This window comes from Sus scrofa, unplaced genomic scaffold, assembly GCF_000003025.6.
Source record: "Sus scrofa isolate TJ Tabasco breed Duroc unplaced genomic scaffold, Sscrofa11.1 Contig1878, whole genome shotgun sequence".
NCBI lineage: Eukaryota > Metazoa > Chordata > Mammalia > Artiodactyla > Suidae > Sus > Sus scrofa.
Genome location: NW_018084968.1, coordinates 1,111,218 through 1,128,904, shown reverse-complemented (window position 1 = coordinate 1,128,904; position 17,687 = coordinate 1,111,218).

Below are 17,687 nucleotides of genomic sequence, written 5' to 3'. Positions count from 1 at the left end.
TCACTGAGCAAGGCCAGGGCTCGAACCCAAAACCTCATGGTTCCTAGTTGGATTCATTTCTGCTGCACCACGACGGGGACTCCGATGTAAGAATTTTTAAATTCGTACCAGATGCTAGAAGACAATGACAGTATTTCAAAGCATTGCGTGATGGGAATTTTGAACTTGTATTTTACATTCCACTGACCTGTCAGTTAAAATTAATATAAAATATCTTCGTGGATGTTTAAGTTCTCACAGTGTTTGTCTTTGAAAGGCTCTTTGTGAAAATACGCATGGAAGAAGAAATATGGCAGGAAACCAATCAGAGAAACATGGGACCAAGAGGTAGGACTAACGGGACTTAATAAAAGTTGATGTTGTTTAGGAGTTCCCGTCATGGCACAGTAGAAACAAATCCAACTAGGAACCATGAGGTTGTGGGTTCAACCCCTGCCCTCGCTCAGTGGGTTAAGGATCCAGCGTTGCCGTGAGCTGTGGTGTAGGTCGCAGACATGGCTTGGATCTGGAGTAGGCCAGCAGCAACAGCTCTGATTAGACCCCTAGCCTGGGAACCTCCATATGCTGCAGGTGCGGTCCTAAAAAGAAAAATAAAAAAGCTGATGTTCTCTAAGTAAACAGTAACCAAAAATATAAGGAAAGGAAAAGCATACCTGTGACAGGACAAAGCAAACCCTTCCTGATTAAATCAATATGGTAGGGGTACATGGCTAGACAGAAATGAAATCAAGCGTTCATGAAAAAATTTGTGCACAAATATTCAAGTACGATTATTCATAGTAGCCAAAAAGTAGAAACACCTCAAATGTTCATCAACCAAATAATGATAAACAAAATGCGGTGTCCACACATTGGAATATTCTTCCATAATAAAAAGCAATGAAGTGCCAACATATTCCACAATGTGGAAAAACCTGAAAACACTGGCTAAGTGAAAGAATCCAACCACAAAAGACCACATATTTTATGATTTAGTTTATATGAAATGTTCAAAATAGGCAAATCTAAAGTCAGAGAATAGATAGGTGGCATCTAGGGCTTAGGGGTGGAAGTAGGGGAGGAACATGGGGAATGACTAGTAATGGGTGTGAGGCTTCTGTTTTAGGTTAATGAATGTTTTCTAAAATGATGATGGTGAGAGTTCCCTTCGTGGCTCAGTGGTTAACGAACCCGACTAGGATCCATGAGGATGCGGATTGATCCCTGGCCTCGATCAGTGGGTTAAGGATCCGGCTTAGCTGTGAGCTGTGGTGTAGGTCAAAGACACAGCTTGGATCCAGCGTTGCTGTGGCTCTGGTGTAACCCGGCAGCTGTGGCTCTGATTTGACCCCTAGCCTGGGAGCTTCCATATGCTGAAGGTGCGGTCCTAAAAAATATATTAAATTAAATTAAATTAAAAAGTAAAGTAAAATAAAATAAAATAGATCATGGCGATGGTTGCACAATTCTGTGACTCTACTGAAACTATTGAATTGTACACTTTATATAGGTAAACTGTATGATATGCAAATTACATCTTGAAGGAAAAAAGAGGAAAGTGCAAGCAAATAAAAATGCTTAAAGAATAATTCGTAATGTCAGAAAAATAATTCAAGGCAACAATTATTTTCAAAAGGTCATTATAGGTGGATAAACTATTAACTCCAGAGTTAAGAGAAAAGAATCATACCATTTAAAGGTCAAAAATAAGGCAATGATATGGAGAAACTCATACATTAGATGAGAAATTGATAAAAACATTTCTCGTGAATGTCTTTACTACACTCTTCTCAGCCTTTGGGAAAGTAGGATTTGAAAAGAAGAGAATGAGAAAGAAGATTTACTCATTTAAACAGCATGATAAAATTAATAAAGTATATGTACAATTATTTCGACATCAAACGAACAAAACACCTTTGTAGCTATTCATATGATATTTGCAGAATTTAATTATATAGTAGAAATTCTAGAGGCCATATTTGCTGGCAACACTGCATTAAAGCTAGAAATTAATCACAAAGTGTAATCAAAACAATGTGAGAAAACCACTTGGAAATTAAACAACATTCTATTAAATAAGGATTGGTTCAAAGAAGAAATAAAAAGTACAATTACATGCTATTTAGAAAATAGCAACGATGAGGACAATATTTATCAAAACCAATGGGAAAAGTTTACCCTTTACCTAAAGTCAAATCCCTTAAATTTAAGTTTTCATTATTGGAGTTCCCTTCGTGGTGCAGTGGTTAACGAATCCGACTAGGAATCATGAGGTTGCGGGTTCGGTCCCTGCCCTTGCTCAGTGGGTTAACGATCCGGCGTTGCCGTGAGCTGTGGTGTAGGTTGCAGATGCGGCTCGGATCCCGCATTGCTGTGGTTCTGGCGTAGGCCGGTGGCTACAGCTCCGATTGGACCCCTAGCCTGGGAACCTCCATATGCCGCGGGAGCGGCCCAAGAAATAGAAAAAAAGACAAAAAAAAAAAAAAAAAAAAAAAAAAAGCTTTCATTATTAAATCCAAAATAATGTCATTAGAATCACTAGGCACTTAATTTTTAAAAACTAACTAAAATAACACCAAAATCAACATCGAGAAAGGAGGAAAGGGTAACATTAAAAGTAGATACTTGTGAATTACAAGTAAACAAGAGAATTCTTTTAAAAAATTTTTAGATTTATTTATGTATTTATTTTTATGATAATATAGTTGATTTACAGTGTTGTGCCAGTTTCTGCTGTACAGCATAGGGACCCAGTCATACATATATATGAGGTTGGTTGAAAAAGAATGTATATAAAATAGAATTCTTCATTAAACTTTAGAAGTAATTCCAAGAGTCTAATAAATAATGAGAATATGACAACGTTAGATGTCCAGAAAGACTTTTCGGAACAACATATAAAATGCTGGATAAAATATGGGACTTGACTTTTTAAATACATGGTTCAGCTGGCTAGGAAGAAATACAAATCTTAAAAGTCCAATAATAATAAATTTTTAAAAAGAACAAATGCAGCAAGATAAGTGAGACTTGTAGCGCCATTTGCCCTCAGGACTTCTGTCCTCCTCTTGTGGCCTGGAGTGTGATTTTTAAAGAATTCCACGTGTGATGGGGACAAGACAGGTAATCAGAAGACAAAATCTAGAATACACAGATGGGGGGACCATGGGGACAAGACAGGTAATCAGAACAAAAAATCTAGAATACACAGATGGGGGACCCTTGCAGAAAGCCAACCCCCCCAAGGGCACTGCCATTCTTGGTAAACTGAAATCTCACACATACACACACACACACACACACACACACACACACTCAGAGAAAGACAGACAATATGGATTCTGATCTCTCTTGCACTAGACTCGTGCTTATGTGTGAAAAAATAATGACAATAAAAACAAAGCAAAAGACAAGAGATTTCACCCAGGGAATCCTTCATACCAAGTCTACCCTCACTGGAGGTTTAAACTACACTGACAGTTTCCCTCAATAATAAAACACAAAATGTAATGTGAAGTGTCCTGGAATACTAGCCCCCTCCCCCACCACAAGCCACTGGAAGTAGCAAGTGAATTTCTCTCTGGAGAAATGCACCTTAAATTCACACTTCAAAAATTCCCACAGATAATACTTCACAAAACATCATCTTATAATCATAAATCACAGGAGCTATGGGGAAAAATCAAGCCACTGTAATGAGAGGCAGAGAAACAGTGAATCATATCCACAGGGAGTCGAGATGCAGGAGTTATCAGACAGGTAATATACAACTGAATATATAATTTACTTAAAACTAAAAGAAAGTGATTTACGATTCAGCGCAATCCCTATCAAATCCCAATGACTTTTTTTTTGCAAAAATAGAAAAATGCTTCCTAAAATTCATGTGGAGTCTTGAGGGGCCCTGAAAAGTCAAACACGATCTTGAACAGGAAGACTGCAGCGGGAGGACTTCCACGTCTTGATGTCAGAATTTACTGCAAAGCTTCCAAATCCAGCAGTGAAATCAAAAGAATCATTCACACTGACCAAATAGGACTTAGCTTAAAAATGCGAAGATCACTTAGTATAAGGAGATCTATTAATGCAACATTTCAAGTGAATCTATTTAAGAAGAAAAGAGGAATAAAGACTTCAGTAGAGGATGAAAAAAAAGTCAATAACATTGAAAGTACATTCTGTAATCCCAAAATTTGTGGGGGGGTTTGCGGGGAGGGGATTAAGAATAGAGGTTTTTTTTTTAACATAGTAAGACTTTATATTTGAGACTAACGACTAACATTATCTTCCGCAGTGAAAAACTAAAAAGAATTCCTATTAAGATCACAGGCAAAAGCAAGCAAACAAGATGCTCATTGTGATCACTAGTATGTAGCATTGTTCTGAATGCAATTAGCACGAAACACGAAGAAGAAATATGATTATTGAAAAGACGACAAAAGTATCACTTTGTACAATGTTGCAATTATATTCTTACAAAGCTCCTGTGAATCAATTTTAAAAAACATATCCTTCTGGTTCTGTAAAATAACTTCATCGAAGTTATTGTTAAAATCTGTTTGTTTTTTTTAATGCACATCAATGAGAGAATCCATGAGAGAATGACAAATAAGATATTTTACCATGGTAACCAAAATACAAAATTCCGAGAAAAAAATTTTCTTGAAGAATAGGTCAGATCTATGGGACATGCTCCCAAATTTTCTAGAAAGAACAATAAACATTTTTAATATACAAGCAAAAATATTCATTTGTGAAAGATTTATACATTAATTCTTCTGAAATTAATTAATGAGCTTAATGAAATCCCAGTTATATTCCTAATGGAATTTGTTTGGAACTCAATTATTGGATTCATAGGTTCTCCTGGGGGAAAAAGCAACAATAATACAAACAAAAGCGTTTAACAGGAAAACTACGGAGAACTTTTTAAAAAATTTTATTGCACTATACTTGACTTAAAATGTTGTATTCATTTCAGGGATACAGCAAAGTGAATCAGTTACACATACAAATATATCCATTCTTCTTCCTCATATAGTTTTTTTGAGGTTTTTGTTGCTGCTTTTGTTTTGATTTTAGGGCCACACTTGCAGCATATGGAAGTTCCCAGGATAGGGGTCAAATCAGAGCTACAGCTGCCAGCCTAGGCCACACTCACAGCAACAACGCAGGATCTGAGCCTCATCTGCGACGCGACCTACACCACGGCTCATGGCAATGCTGGTGCTTAACCCACTGAGCGAGGCCAGGGATCAAACCTGCATCCTCATGGTTCCTGGTCAGATTCGTTTCCACTGAGCCATGACGGGGACTCCTCCATATAGGTTATTACAAGCTATTGAGTAGATTTTCCTGTGCTATATATCAGGGTTTTGTTAATCATCTATTTTATACAATAGTGTGTATGTGTTATTCCCACCCTTCCAATTCTTCCCTCTCCCCCAGCGGTTTCACCCATGGTAACCGTAAGATTGGCTTTGAAATCGAAAGAGTGATTAGAGGAGAATTTTCTTACAAAAAAAAAAAAAAAGAATCAAAATACACAGGACTTCCTATTGTGGCTCAAGGAGTTAATACTATGATATTACTGACATAGCATCTGTGAGGATGCTGGTTTGATCCCTGGCCTCGCTCAGTGGGTTAAGGATGCGGCATTGCTACAATCTATGGGGTAGGTCACAGGTGCGGCTCGGATCCAGCATCATTGTGGCTGCAGCTATGATTTCACCCCTGACCTGAAAACTTCCATATGCCTCAATGTGGCCATAAAAAGAAAAAACAAACAAACAAAAAACACACAACCATCAAAAGTCTGTGATAAAAGCAGCAGAAAGATCTTTAGAGGAGGGTGGTTGAGAACTAGGACTGGTTTTTAACTGAGTACGAAAACCTCACAAATCAATGAAGAAGTGAGAGATTATTCCCAGTATTTTAGTGGGAACATTCAGTATCAGGAAATAAAATTGCAGCCTCAGCCAAGGCACTACAAAGAAATTCTGTGCTGATACAGTTAAAAGTAGAAACAAACAGACAAATATACAAACCCAGAAGCCAAAAATCCAGAGGGAGATATTCAACTGTCTACAGTTAAATCTTCTTCATCAAACCCTGCCTCTCTCCTCAACCCACCCCATCTAGCCCCTCATCAAGTCCCATGGGACTGAGTGCTACAGCCTGTTTCTTTCTTTTTTTTTTTTCTTTTTTCTTTTTAGGGTTGCACTCGAGGCACATGGAGGTTCCCAGGCTAGGGGTCCAACTGGATCTACAGCCGCCAGCCTACACCGCAGTTGCAGCAACATCAGATCCGAGCCATGTTTGCAAACTACACCACAGCCTCCCGGCAATGCCAGATCCTCAACCCACTGAGCGAGGCCAGGGATCAAACCTTCCACCTCACCCTTCCTAGTTGGATTCATTTCCGCTGCACCACGACAGGAACTCCCTACAGCCTGTTTCTCAAGCTTCTACATCGCTCCATCTCATCCACCACCAAGCCTGCCCAGACCACTCTCGTCTGGACCACTTTAGATGTCTACAGGGGTCTGGGGTTTTTTCATCCCTCCAATCCATCCCCACTCAGCAGCCAAAGTGACCTTCATCACATGCAAATTCATTTGCATGACTACCCTCCTCACTTCCATTCCAGGAATCTGTTGCACTTATGCTCCAAAATCCAAAAACTCATCCGATCCCTCACTGCCTCTCCAATCCCAAATTTCCTCCTCTCCTCTCCTCTCCTCTCCCTCGTTCTCCTGCTCCATCTACCTTGCTCTCATCAGTTTCTCAAAAGTAAGAAGCTTGGGAAGAAAACAAAAACAGACAAGGAAAGAGAAAGCTCAGAGAAAGATCGATAGGCTTGATTACATAAAATTTAAACCCTCTTTACATAAAAATCATCGCTGAAAAAATAAAATCATCATAAGTAAGAGGATGAACTGAAGGAGAAGGATTTGCAACAAACAACAAGCTGGGGATTCAGATACACTGCTACTCAGCAAACTGTTCAAATTAGTGAGAGAAGAGGAAAAATTCTGATTGAAACCTGGGTCTAGAATATGCCTGGGAAATTCACCAAAGAAATGCTTCAGACAGATAACCATGTAGAAGGTTTTCTTTCTTACTTAGTCACAGAAATGAAAGTCGAAACTACCAGATAGCATTTTTCACCTCTTGCTTTGGTAAATACATTTTTTTCTTGTTAAAAATGTTTCTATCGAGTTATAGTCTATATATACCAAAGCATGCAAATGTTCAACAGATGCAGCTCTTACATCCACACAACCACAGTCAGATCAAGATACAGAGCATTTACTCTCAGTGCCCCCGAGAATCTTCTTTGTGGCTTTTTCTAGTTAATACCTCTCTCACAAAAAGCAACCATTATTCTGATTTCTATTTCATTGGTTTAGCTTTGCTTGTTCTTGAATTTGACCAAAGTGGGATTTTACAAAATGTCCTTTTCTGTGTCTGTCTTGTTTTGCTATAGGAATCACTGCAATGCAGCTCTTCTTTCTCCTTCTGGTGGACATTAGGGTAATTCCATTATGAACAGATTTGCTATGCATATTCTTGTGCATGTTTTTGGTGGTGATATGCATTTATTTATCCTTGATATAAACCTTGGAGTGAATGGTCTGGGTCATGGATCTGGCATATGCTCAGCTTTAGTCGATAATGCCAAAGAGTTTTTCAAAGTTATTACCCCAAGGATGGGTGCTCAAGCCTGCTGAACCGAAATCCGGTGCTCTTTCATAGAATCTGAAGAGGAAATGCCCCTTCCTTCTTTTCTTCCTCCCTCCTCTTCTCCCTTCCATCTTTCTTTCCTCCTTTTATCTTTCCTCTCACTCCATCTCTTCCCCTCCTTTAATGGTCCCACTCCACCTGTCCTCATCTCCTCCCCTCCTCCCCACCCACATGAGTTCAAACCACTTACAGTTGAAGATGCTTCTGGCCTGAGGAAGCCTGTAAACTAGAGTCCGTGCCTCTTGCATCAGCAACTGCCTAATTAGAGGCACAATTTGCGGTCCAGGGACGTCTCCCCCAGCCTCATGTGCCTTGAGGAGCTGCTTCTGTGTCATAACCTTCGACTTTCAGTTCAGCAGGGCAAAAACAGCTATATCAAGAGGAAGGAGAAAGCCCTTGCCTGGAATGCTCTGGAACAGGAAGATCAGCAGGGAGCCAGCACCAACACTCATTCAGCTGGCCACACTCTACTTCCTCTGACAGCCCCTCCGTCTCTCCTGCGCCCTGTCTCTCTTGCCCAAGGGAGAGGACTTAGTTTTTGCTTCTGGAACCAGTATTTAGTATTTAAGTAGGAGAAGAAAAAGAAAATGAAGCGTGCATGGAGCATAGATTCTTCAATGTAAGATTCTTCAATGCAAAGTTAATTGGTTCCTAATAATTCAAGGACCAAAGTCTCCAGGCCATTCCCTTTTTCTATAAATAGAAGATGCAGGACTTTTCTAACAATAAGGGCTCCTCTCATTTGCAGTTCAATACCACGCACTTAACTCTCTCTTCAGCACCCGCTCTGTGCCAGGCAGTGAGAATTTAATGGTAAGAAAAATAAAGTGGTTCCTATGGCAGTAGTTCTGCCGTCCAGTATATTCAGGAAATCATAGCTCAATGATTTCCTTAAGGACCGTTTCATGTTAGGAAGCAATGGGGAGAACAGGGAGGAGGTGGAAGAGCACCGCCCAAGCATCTTGAAGGAGGGTGAGAAGTCAAGAAAGGCATCACAGAGGAAATTACACTTATAATCTACAGGAACCTACATAACCGGGGGGGGGGGGGGGGGGGGTTGGAAGGCCATGGACCAAACGGCCTGGAGGCAGAGGATACTGTGGTGGTGGCAGAGAAAGGGCCAGAAGGACAACCAGGCCCCATAAAATACAGACTTCCTTGGTCATTCTCATTAGCATGTCCCAGGCATGCGATGGTTTATGTCAGTTTCATTTGTTCTCATTTCTTAAGCACTTACTGTGTCCCATGCATGAAAAGTATTTTCTCATTTAACCTTCACACGCATCTTCTGAGGTTGGCCCTCTTATTATTCGCATTGTACAAAAGTGGAAACTAAGGCACGGAGAAGTTAAGTAAACTTTACAAGGTTGCCGTGCTAGTAATTTTGGAGCCGGTGTTTGTTGAGGAAGAAGCAGCAGCCTTAGGCTTTCTCTCTAGTAGCACATCTGTTAGCCCAGGCAGTTCCCACCCAAAGCTAGTGAGGCCAAGTGGCCTTCCAGGGGCCCCTTTTTCCTGAAGCCACATTTGTTGGTCTTGACCTTGCCCAGCCCATCTTCTGAGGTTTGTCCACCCAAGGAATCCCAAGCTAGTGTCCATAAGGATGCAGGTTCTATCCCAGGCCTTGCTCAGTGAGTCAGGAATCTGGCATTGCCTCGAACTGTGGTGTAGGTCACAGAAGCGGTGGCTTAGATCACGTTGCTGTGGCTGTGGCTGTGGCTGGCAGCTATAGCTCCCATTTAACCCCTAGCCTGGGAACTGCCATATGCTGCAGGTGCAGCCCTAAAAAAGCAAAAAAAAAAAAAAAAAAAAGGAGAAGAAGAAGAAGCCAAGAGAACAAACTTTGTACATTCAGCGTGAGGTCACCAGGGTAGCATGAATTTACTCCACAAATTTCAGGTTATAAAATATTTCAGAATGTGTTCTTTTTCTGAACCAGATGGAATCTGGCTTCTAGGGACAGTAGTGGGTAGATCATTCCTCTCTCTGAGGTCACTGGAGAGTTTAGAGGGTCAGAATCAGTACACAAAATGATGTGGGTACCGCTGTTCTTTCTCCCTCCAGGCCCATCCCCCAGCTCCCTCCGCAGAGGCTTGGAAGGCTCCTCCTCACTGGAGCTGCAGCCTTAAAGCCCACCTTGGGGGAAAAACATTTGTTTATTCATTCCCTGTTTGTGGCAAGTGAAATTCAACCCTCCATTTGCAAAGAATACACTCTTGGTACTTCCTAAAGAGCAAGCTAGTCCTCGAATCCCCTGTTGCTGGTGTGTGTGTGTGTGTGTGTGTGTGTGTGTGTGTGTGTGTGTGTGTGTGTGTGTGTGTGTGTGTGTGTGTGTGTGTGTGTGTGTGTGTGTGTGAGAGAGAGAGAGAGAGAGAGAGAGAGAGAGAGGGAGGGAGGGAGGGAGGGAGGGAGGGAGAGAGAGAACAAAAATTTAACTAAAAGAAAATACTCCAAATATGAATACCCATTGCCTTGACAAATTGGGATTTGGAATGATTTTTATTTCTTTTTTATTCTTTTCCCTTTTCTCTAAGCCTGATTTGTATTATTGCAATAATCAGAAAGGAAATAATGAAAGCCTTCTCTTGCTCTCCTTCCTTCCTTTCTTTCTTTCTCTTTCTTTCTTTCCTCCTTTTTCTTTCTTTCTTTTCTTTCTTCCTCCCTCCCTCTTTCTCACACTCTGTCTTTTTTCCTTCTTTTCTTCCTTCTCCCTGTGTTTACTCAGCTCTGTATAATTACAGGGTGCCTTCACTAAATATGAGGTCCCCGAATTCCAACTACACTTTAAGCTGCATTTTTGTTTCCTTCTGTTTAACTCCCACGAGTGACCCCTGGTGTGATCACGAGCTTTCTTTCTGCCTCACAGTCCAGAGAAATGGGAGCTCAGAAACCCAACCTCCTTATCTCACAGCGGCAGACTGGGTCTAAGGTTGAGGTCACTGTGACCCATGCCTGGAGCCCAGAATTGAGAGGAAATTGGTTGCTGCCACCCGGATCTCCATTAGGCTGGCAGAGAAGGGGGTGGGGAGAGAACTGGGACAAAAGGATCCAAGACACTCAGCGCTGGTTCTGCAATTTCGTGTGTTTTGACAAGAGTAATTTCGTTCTAATTACTGACAATAATTATTTCCCAGCCCGCAGTGGGAAGCTGTCGGGCTTGTAGCTATGGTGGATTCTAAGCATCTCTGTTTGGGCAATGCCTCTGTCGTGAAGTGCTTTGGACCCTGGGGGGCGCTCTAGCATGAAAAGGTTGAGCCTAGAGATGAAGGGGGAGGAGGGAGGAGGAATTCCAGGAGGGAGAGAGCTGAAGGAGGCCAGGCTGATGGCCGGAGCACCCCATCAGAGCATCTGCCTATGGAAAGAACCCTGGCCTCAGGGCCGGGAGGCTCAGCTCGGATGCTAACTTGCTGTGCCGACATGGACCTCTTTCAGCCTCCGTTTTCTCATCTGTAAAATGGGGACAACCTCCCAAGCTTCTTGTGAAGACTGAATGGAAAGTTCTAAAAAATTCTCGGCCTCTGTTGCTTTTGGCCTCCCAGTGCTCCTCCTACCTTAACCACACTTCACCTTCCATGTGAAGACTTCCCTCCCTCACCTGTCCCCACGTCTCATCTGCTCCCCTCGCTTGACACGTGACCCCAAGCCCATGCAGCTCCAAGGCCCTCGGTTTGCACATGATGTGTGTGTGCATCGAGTTACAGGAAATTGCACCAGTACCCAAAGTGAGGTCACTCAAGCAAACCAAAATGTCAAATTTTCTTTTCTTTCTTTTCTTTTTTTCTTTCTTTTTTTTTTTTTTTTTTTTTTTTTTTTTTGGTTTTTTAGGCCCGCACCTGTGGCATATGGAAGTTCCCAGGCTAAGGGTTGATTCAGAACCACAGCTGCTGGACTACACCACAGCAAGGCCAGATCCAAGCCTCATCTGCAACCTACACCGCAGCTCATGGCAACGCCGGATCCTTAACCCACTGAGCAGGGCCAGGGATCGAACCCACATCCTCATGGATACTCGTTGGGTTGGTTACCACTGAGACACAACGGGAACTCCCTTCTTTTTTTAAAAAAAAAAAAAAACTTAAACTTTTAAACTCTATTCATTCAGTGTAGGCAAACTGATTAATTCATGCCCATCAGAAGGTCTCTTTGTGGAATGTCTTTGGTTTTCAAAAAGCATGAGTACAAATTAATTATTACTTAACAGATGCAGTCTTTTAGATACAGCCTTCTGAAACATTCGATCCCAGGGCAGAAATAGCTACAGCACTGCTTGGGTGTTAAAAATGATGAGATCCTGATGAATTTTCTTCTGGCTCTAACAATCCGTGAGCATCCTACGGAAATGGTAAGCCTCCCGCCTGGCAGAGGGGAGGATTTGAGGATTTGGGACTGTTGGCCAACAAAGCTGAAACCCCACTGTACTGTCAGGTGATGGGATGGCAAAAAGAGGTGATACCTGCTGGGCTCTTTACATAAATTTTCACACCGAGGTCTCACAAAAACCTGAGAATAGGGTGATTATCCACCCTTCACAGGTGGGAAAATTGGGATTAAAATAGTCCTTGCTCCATAAAGACGTCGGAGGCTTGGAGAAGGGACGTAACTTCCACCAGGTCACATGTAAGAGAGTGGCGTAGTCAAGGTTGGATGGCAGGGCTTCACGACATTCAAGGACAGTTTGCCCAGCATCAGGACCAGCTCCCCTGAACAGGCTTAGAAGCAGCAGCTGCAGCCAGTTTCCTGACCTGTGGATAGTAGCTCAGTTGCTTTGTTGCTGGAGCCAATAGTTCTAGCGTTGGAACTTCTTCCCCAAATTCTTAAGAGTGGCTGAGGAAGCAGCTCCGTGGTGGGTTGGTTTTACAGTGTCATTCTGGGGTCTTCCAGGATTCCAGACTGCCAGCCACTCCTCCAAACTTTCCAAAGATTTTGCAGGTTCCTAATGTGCTTATTAAAATACTTCCTGTTGAAAATATCTGCTCTACCCTCTGTTATCTGCAACCGATTCCTGATCGAGTCCACTTACAGTCTCTCTCACCATAAACATGCTTCTCTTAACCCAGGAACAGGAGGAAAGGAAATAGCCAGTGTGTTTGAACACAAAGCAGAACTCTTCCATGGGGCTCCTTTTCCTTTCCCAGTGGGTTCCAATTTCTTACCCCTGGGTAACTACGACTGGAATGAGTTTGGGACAATTGATTCCACTTCGTCTCTTTTCCATTTTGCTTCAGAATGGCTCACAGAACTCATTTATTTAAGGAGCAGTGAGGTACCTTCTTTCTTAGATGACCTCAAATGGTAAATCAGGATTAGGAAGCCCTCGCACATTTACAAAGGGTTTAGGAAAACGATTTATCTAGATACTCCTTCTGCTGATAGACCACCCCAGACTCTGGAATAGGGCCTCCAAACTCAGGTTGGGGGAGGCTAAAAATTTGCGTGACCAGAGTATGAATGAGTGTATGTTGGGAATCCAAAGATATTTCCAGCACCCTCTCCATCTCTGTGCTGCTAGAAGGCAGCATGGTTCTCTGGAGCATCAATGCTTCGTATTCATATACCAGTTTTCCATAATACTATGCCACCGTGGACATGGATTTAACCATTTGGTGTTATTGTTGCATCGATGAGAAAATTGGGATTAAAATAGTCCTTGCTCCATAACGATGTCATACGCATTAAATGAAATAATGTGCGTATTTCATTAAGAACAGGTCCAAGCAAAATTAAGTTCTGCATGAGCATTCACTATTATTATTGTTCAAGAATACGGAGAGGACATTATTTCCCCAAGTTACAATTGAGGCGTCTGAAGCTCAGAGAAGTAAAGTCACTTATCTAAAGTTTCTGCTGTCACTTTCTGTCTGTCAAAGAAAACGTTGCCTTACTTCCTGGCCCCACACAAAATCTCCCCTCTCTGTGACGTTCCTTCTGATACATGTGTGCAGTCTCTCGCAGGAGCATGCACGTGCACACACACACACACACACCCCCTCCAGGTTAGAGGTAATATTTCCTTTCACTGTCTTTTGTTCTTATCCTAAGACATCTTAGGATATGCAGTTAACAAGGGCACTAATGTCACCCCCTTTTATAAATCGCAAGCCTCTATAAGACCCTGTAATCTAATGTTTGAATTTGCCCCCCGTGCCTTCCGTATCGTAATAGATAATGATCACAACGTGTGTGTATGAACTTTGCTTCCATCAAGCTTTCATTAGCATCCCTCTTTCGGTTCTCACCATCCCCTATGGACCATGTATTGATCCCCACATCACGGGTAGAGCGGGAGTTTGAACCTAAGTTTGACATCAAAGCTCGTGGCTTTTCTAATGCATGACTGTTATTTCAATAAGAAGCTTTGGTGTGGAGCGGGCTGGAAGGGAGCGGAGTAGCGTGCGGTGGAGGGGGATGGCTTGGAGAGAAGAAAGGCGGTGTGGAGCGGTAAGGCAAGGACAGTGCCTGCAGGTAGAGAGGACGCATTATCAGGGTCAGAGAGTAGAAAAGAACAGTACCACTCGACCACTGGACCACAATGAAACCACCTGTCCCTTCCTTTCCTTCAAGGTTCTTTTGAGAGTGAAATAAGAAAAAAAAAATTAAAAAGCTGAAAATGCTAAGGCAGAAACGGTACTCCCTGAAGACATAAAGGATGGTTAACGTTATCCTGCGTTATCCCAGTGATGATCATGAGATGATGATGCTTCTGGGTCCCTTCCCCATCAGAAAGTCTCGACCTGGAAGTGCTGACATAGAAACTATTGAGGGCTAGCAGTCTTTTCCTCTGCTCTTACAAATGCAGTATCCATGTCTCTTTCTCTCCGTGGAACTAAGATGTCAGAACTTAAGATGAGGACTAGACCTTCCAGGCTCAGGTCAGTTCAAAGGAACTGGGTTCCTGAGACAAGCCGTGTCGCCTTTCTAGCAGGTCAGCCAAAGGCAGGTGTTCCTGTAGGGATGACATTGGGAATCTGAGGGAGACCCATTCATGAATCCAGGTCAGAATCTGGGCACCCTGAGCTCAGGCAGCAAGGACCTGCTTTACCAGAACAGGTTTTATGCTCAGAACTCCATTTTTTTTTTTTAACAGAAAAAAAAAAATGCCTTTTTCTGTCTGACATATTTCACTTAGCATAATGCCCTCCAAGTCCATTCACGTTGCAGCAAGTGACAAATATTTCAGTCTTTTTTTGGCTGGGTAGTATTCCATTATATATACATGTGTGTGTGCATGTGTATATATACATATATATATATTTTTTGTCTTTTTGCCTTTTCTAGGGCTGTACCTGCGGCATGTGGAGGTTCCCAGGCTAGGGGTCTAATTGGAGCTGTAGCCACCAGCCTACGCCAGAGCCACAGCAACTCGGGATCCGAGCCGTGTCTGCAACCTACACCACAACTCATGGCAATGCCAAATCCTTAACCCACTGAGCAAGGCCAGGGACCGAACCCGCAACCTCATGGTTCCTAGTCGGATTCGTTAACCACTGAGCTACGACGGGAACTTCCATTTATATCTTCTTTATCCATTTATCTGTTTACAGTCACTTAGGTTGTTTCCACATGTTGGCAATTTTAAATAATGCTTCCGGAACATTGGGGTGAGTGAAATCAGTCAGAAAAGAGAAAGATAAATACTGTGCGATATCACTTATGCATGGAATCTTAAAAAATACAACAAGCTAGTGACTGTAACAAAAAAGAAGCAGACACACCGACACAGAGACAGACTGTGGTTACCAGTGGTGGGGGGTGGCAGGCAATAAAGGGGGGGACGTGGGAGGTACAAAGAACTGTTTGGCAGGTAGGCTCAAGGATGTGTTGTACAGCACGGGGAATATAGCCAATATTTTGTAACAACTGTACGTGGAAAGTAATCTTTCAAAAATGTAGAAAAATAAAAATAAATAAAAAATTAAAAATGATAGCCGCTCTTTCCACAGGCTGTGACAGGGACGAGAACGAGGCTACAGGAAGTTTCTGAGCCACATTGACCCAAGAGGAGTCAGTGGGGGCCAGAAAGGTCCAGGGGAAAAATTTCTTGATGCTGAGTCCAAGGAACTCCCCACTAGCCTCCTATAAGCCTCAGAATCAACCAGGCTGCTCCTCCAGGTGGTTAAGAGTTTCCACCTTCAGGAGTTTCCATCTTCTGTGTCCTGTGTCTGCCCTATCCCCACAAAAAAGAAAGCTATCTGATGCCTACTAAGTTCAAAACAAGTCATGTCCTTGCCTTAGTAACTGATAGGATATGCATGTGCTATGGAAGGGAATCTTGGAATGACATCTCGAGCTCTGTACCCCCTAAATTTTTAGACCTTTCCAGATGAGGATCTATTTATAAGAGATTCCAAGGAGCACAAGGGAGGTCCGATGATTGAACCCGTGATGTGATAAGGGGCCAAGGCCATGCACTGGTTCATTCTTTTTATTTTTCATTTATCAAGCATGACAAATAAAAGATTGTCCCTGACTTGAAGGAGCTTTCAAGAGACAGATATGTAAATAAATGCATATGTTCTTGGAGCAAATTGCACACTGCCAGCAAGCGTGTTACTGTGATGACTCAGAGGAAAATCATCCTTGTCAGACTCAGGGGACTGAGGGAAGCCTTCCAGGAAGAGATGGGGCTTAGCTCAAGTATCACAGAGTGAGAATTCGTCCCCTGGATAATTAAGAGGAAGAAGAACATCTGGGGAAATATTTACTTTACTCAAGATGTATTTGCTGAGACTATATTAGGTACCAGGTACCCTGCTAATGCCTGGGGATATATGCTTACTGTAATAAACATGGTTATCTATCTTCACGGAAGTTTCACCCAAGTACTTAACCATAGATATATATATATTCGGGCTTGGCATCCCTGATAGGTAAAGAAATTGGAGAGGGATTTACTTTATAGAAATTGGGAGCAAGAAATGAGTGAACATCAAAGAAATATGGGAATCAAGGATCCTATAGAAACAATCAGTGACTTAGTTTAGAAACTTGAACTAATGTCAAGTGGTTGATGGTACAATAAAGTTGCATCAGATGAAATAGCTGTATCTCTGTGTCTTTTGATAGAGACCAAAGTAGTATGACCCAATGAGCAAAGGCAACAGGGCTAAAATGGAAGGTGAATCCCTTGGGATTCACTTGACAATTTTGGAGACAGAAAAAAAAAATTTTAAGCTGTTAGGGAGGTGGCGTATTATCTCACCTCAGTAGCAGAGGTGAGGATAAGCCTTCAGCTAAAGGGTGCCTTGGTGGTCATCTTTATCCAGAGAGGAAGAGCTAGCAGATGCCAGCGATGAAAGGAAATGGTGGGTGCAGCCATTGCTGACTCCTATGAGGCACTTTCATGGACTCTTGCAGAGAATGATAGAAGGATTTACAAGAGTGGGGCTCTAAAACTCCCTGACAGGGATTAGGCCAGGGTAGCAATTGTAATATGGCCCCAGAGAAGTCATGACACTCCAACACAAAGGCCACTACCTCTTCTTGTTCATCAACACTCCCTTTCTTTGTGACCAGAACACCAGACCTCAGGGCAAGATCCCTTGAAAGACCAAGTGGCCAAGAAGGTAAAGTGAGCCTCTCTGACCAACATCTACATGGGTGGCAGCATTGCCCTTCCAGGATTGAGTAAAAGAAATAGAAGCAAACCCAGTGGCCCTGTTGTGGGTGGCAGGGAACTCTGTCACAGATTTTGAGGGCTACACAGATAAACGGCAAACATCTCCTCTCATATCAAACAGCCCTTTTCCCTCTGAGCTTTCACAGTCTCTCTCCCAACTCCTTCTGTTTCAAAACATCCTCTCTCAGCTTACTACCCATGAACCTTCTTGAGCGAACCTAATCTCACCCCCAAATGCCCACGTGGTGTAGGTTGGGCTGACCCCCCTAAAACCCAGAAGAGCTCATTGTTCTCTGAAAGGTCTTTTTCAGGAGGTGCAGGACTTGTTTCCCTAGGCAGGAGCCAGGTT